The sequence below is a fragment of the Benincasa hispida genome, chromosome 8 (genome assembly GCF_009727055.1).
Source record: "Benincasa hispida cultivar B227 chromosome 8, ASM972705v1, whole genome shotgun sequence".
Taxonomy (NCBI): Eukaryota; Viridiplantae; Streptophyta; class Magnoliopsida; order Cucurbitales; family Cucurbitaceae; genus Benincasa; species Benincasa hispida.
In genome coordinates, this window is record NC_052356.1 from 5,476,481 (window position 1) to 5,481,462 (window position 4,982).

Genomic DNA, 4,982 nt, shown 5'->3' on the forward strand with positions numbered 1-4,982 from the left:
GTCTTATTATCAAGATTTTTAAGTTATAGAAGTTTATTGCTTTCTATTACATACTTGCAGGAAATTGAAGTTGAGGAATTTGATTTAGATGTTGACGATGAAGAAGAAAAGAATAAAAAAAAAAAAAAAAAAAAAAAAAAAAAAAAAGGTGAGACATAGGTAAATATCAAAATAAAACTTGGTTTGACACTTATAGATAGTGATAGTAATAGGCTACTATCACTATATATCAGTAAAAACAAGAAAATGATAGTGTTCTTCTTTTAACTTCAAAATATTTCTTGTAGCAATTTGAAGAAGCGTAAGTTGAGGAAGAGCAAGTTGAGGAAAGGCAAATTGAGGAAGAGCAAGATGGAGAAGATACCGATGATGAAGAGAATGAAGACATCAAGAGAAAAGAAAAAATAAAATAAAATAAACAAGTGAGAAGAAGGTAAATAGAAAACTAAGATATCTATCTTTTTATATCAAACTATTATATATCATTAACATTTTTGCCATGAAGAAGGGGATGTATAAAAAGTTAAGACTGAAAGTGGTAGATGATAGACACTTTTAGAATGAGAGATCAAAGAGACAACGGAAATCAACCAAAAAGGCATTGGACAATGGGAATAAAATAAAGTCTCTCCAGAGAAGAAAACTGAAAGGAATGAGAAGAAGAAAGTCTCCCCGCAAAAGAAGACAACAACACAGTTAATGATAGAGAGTGCTCCAAGCTTTGACTTAACGTCGAATTATGTCTTTGTAAACGGTAGAAATTTTACTTTGTAAATTTTTCTTGTACTTGTTGACAATCAACTACCTTTGAATTTTATAAAATTAAAAGTATATGATATTTTGCGCTATATCTGATATCACTTGTTATTTCAGTTGATGCATGGTTTCAATTTAGTCATTATTTTGTTGGGCCACGTATTTACATTTTGTTGATATGTCGTAATTTAGGCTTTTTCATACATGTTGTATCATTCATATCTTTAACTCTGCGATAAACCTCGATAGAAGTTTATCGGTGTCTATCAATGATAAACATAATTAGACTTCTATTTGCGTCAAAGAGGATCTTCATTGTTATAGTCTATAGTTGTTGCTTAAACAACTCTTCCACCATCTCTACTGTTCATGATCATCTTAGCCATATGATTGAGTGAAGCCTTTAGCTATGAGTCTTGCTTTGAATCTTTCAACACTGCCATTGACTTGTATTTAACTGTAAAAATCCTTTTGCAGCCAAACAAGATACAATTTCCAGGGAGAATCCACGTTTCATTACTTTCAAGAGCTTTAATTTCCTCATGTACAACATTTTCCCACTCGAATCCTTCAGTGCATCTTGAAATTTGTGTAGAATTTGAATATTGTCTAATAGAGCTACAAGGACTTTATAAGACGAATGCAATTTTTCCATAGAGATTCAGTAGATTTTCCACTTTATATTTGGTAAGTTCTCATGCATAGGCACAAATAACATTGCATTGATAGGTCTTCTTTAGAAAGATATGGTTGTCTAAACTCAATATCATTAGAAGACGAAAACTGACCCGACATGATCATTGGCTTGGTACAAAAACATTCAATTTGTGCAGAGATTGTGTCAACTTTATTTACCTCGTCCACTTCGCCATCTTCCTCGTATTCCTCATTTTCCTCTTCATTGTATTCATAGTCTTCATCTTCATCTTTATTTTAATTTTTTAACCTTCTTTGATATGTTCTTTTAGACCATAAGAGGGTTTAGAAGAAGGACGTTATTGTACGGGTCAGTATATAGATTATCATTGTTGAGTTTAGTGAAACTATATTATAACTTAAGAGGGATAAACTGAAAATGACTTGTTGGAGAACAATTATCACATGAGGGGTGATAAGTGGAAAGGATGGTGTTTGGGAGGGGGGGAAGAGATATACATGACTACCTAATTCATTGCTACTATCATGCACGGGTTTAGGGATCGTTGATAAATAAAGAGAAAACGAGCATGCACCATTGTTTAGAAAAGAAACTTAGCCCTCGTTCGATCAAATAAGTAGGAACTCTATATCTAAAGTTGTACAAACATCTTATTATAATGGCACACTAGTTGGGGTCAATACCACTTAGACATACAATTATGTTAAAAATTTCTCATACTTTATATCACGACTTAATTTTAACCGCGAGCAAACAAAGATGTGAGATATTTTACAAAAGAAATGGAGATTCAACCTAAAAATAGATCCTTCAAACCATCAAAAGTGAATCCATGCAAGAAAAATCAACTAGGTAAAACTTTTTTGCAATAGTTGACCAAGTTAATACCTACGAGAAATCTTGGTTGGTCAAGTGACGTAAGTCAACCCTTATGGAAAAAATCTTAGTTGCCAAGTGTCAACTAAGATTAGAAAAAATTGATTGATCAATACTTACGAAAAATCTTGGTTGCACTCGAAAGCATTGACCACAATTCTTCAGAATTAACCAATATATCTTGTACAAAATATTCCAAATCAAGTTCCAACTAAGAATTTTCCCTTAAAATTACAGTTGACCAATAAATTTATGATGAATCTTGGTTGGAACGGAATAACATAGGGAAACCCAAAAAATACCATAGAACACAACCAACTAAAGAGAGAAAAGAATAACAATAATAACAAGCATACATTGGCTTGTAAATTAAAGGGACTCACCATGATGAAAGAAAACAAGTAGTCTCTGAAATTGGGATCACTAATAAATTTTTGGGTAAATATCAATTTATACCTTTAAATTTTGTGGATTGTAACCATCTAAGTTCTAAACTAAGAATTGTATAAATTTAAACGACTTTGGGGGTTATATCAATTTAAACCCTGAACTTTGAGAGTATTAATTTAAACCTTGGACTTTCATAAGTGTATCGATTTAAACCATAGACTTTCTTATATAATTTAGCCTGAATATTCATAAGTATATTCAAATAAAACATAATAGAGGGTTTAAGTTAATAGAATTATAAAAGTTCAATATTTAAATTAATACACTTGCAAAAGTCAGGAGTTTAAATCGATACAATTATTAATTTGAGATTTAAATTGATACAATCTCCAAAATTCAAGATTTGAATTGATACAATTATTAGTTTAGGATTTAAATTGATACAACACCAAAAATTTAAAGGTATAAATTGATATTTACCTTTTGTGAAAATAAAATGAAAAGTTGAAGTTTAAGATGTTGAAAGCTACATTTGGGTATGAAGTTGTAGGAAAATAAAATAGAAGAGGGCTAAATGAGCCCTTTCATTATATTATATATATATATATTTATTTATTTTACAAAAAATCTAAATGAAAAAATATACTTTGAATAAGGACAAGAAAAACTAGGATGTAGAGGTGGTAATTCAAACTGCAAAAACCAAATCGTTTTTAAAAATCGAATCGAACTGAAAACTTAATGAAACCGAAAAATTGCGGTTTGATCTGGTTTGAAGAAATTTTGAAACCGAATTAATTCGGTTCGATTCGATTTCACTTTCGAAAACCAAATTTGAAACCGAACTGAACCATTTTTAACTAATATATATATAAAAAGTAAAACCGAATTTAAAACCGAATCGAACCGAACCGTTTTTAATTAAAAAATAATATAACATGGATTTTTTTTTAAATGCTAAAACTGAATTTGAAACCGAATCAAACCATGATTCGGTTCGGTTCAAACTAAAAAATCGGTTTGGTAGTCGAACGGAACCGCTTCCACCCCTACTAGGACGGTTTGGTAGGTGATTTGAATTATGTTTTATGTTTTTAGATAATTAAGTTTAGCGGATACACGTTTGATAAATAGTCTTAATTCTGTTTCTGAAATTGTTTCAAAATTTTAGGATCCAAACAGGGTAAAATTTTGAAATTAACATTTTCATATTTTTTTTGAGTGTATTCAAATTTTGAATTTGAATTTTGAAATTATAGAATTATATTAGAAAAAATAAAAACATTAACAAATATGGTATTTAATCGGTAAACTCAATTATTTTTGTTAAATAAAAATATGTGTTAAATATATTATAAATTATATCATGTTACAAAACAATAATTATACAAAACTTTTTACAAAAAATGAGTTCATAAATTAATTAATAATATTTTATATTCAATTTAGTGTGTAGCTTTAATTTTTATAATTTATAAAATGGATTATTTTCAAATAAAAGAAAACGAGCTAACTTATTTATAAATATAACAAAATATCACTGTCTATCATTAATAGACTATAATAGACATCTATCAGTATTAGTGATAGATGTCTATCGTGGTCTATCATAATATCATTGATAAACATTAACATTTTGCTATACTTGAAAATACTTTCAACACTTTTACTATTTAAAACAATTACCCTTATAACAATGATTTAAATTAAAATTTAATTTCCAAATTTGCTACAAAACACATATTTAAAACCATGAAATACAATTTTTTCAATTGAATCCCTTGTTTTTAAATTTGTATTTTATTGACTACCAAACACAACATTTATGGCATGTTTGGAACCTCATGATTTTGAGGGATTTCAATTAATAATGGATTTGAAATGAATTATATTGTTTGGTACGACACGAAATTGAATGATTTTAAAATCTGAAGTGATTTGAAATCTCGTTCTATTTAAAAAACTTTCATAACTAAAATGCTCGATGATAGAATTTGAAAGTAAATTACTCAATTAATCTCATCAAATTCTAATTTTCAATCAACAGATCATAGTTAAAAGTTTATATTAACAAATTTTTAATTTTTTTTTCTTTTCTGATTATCATTCAAACACAAAATTTTAAATACATTCATTTTAAATCTTTTCCATTTCGAACAAAGTAATTAATTTAAAATCATTAATCAAATTTCAAATTCCAAGGTTTAAAATCATTTCTTAAACTTTCTGGAATCCAGTCCAACTAAAAACCATTTTTTTTACTAAACAACCATTTGTGTTTTATTGATTGATCAGGGGAAAA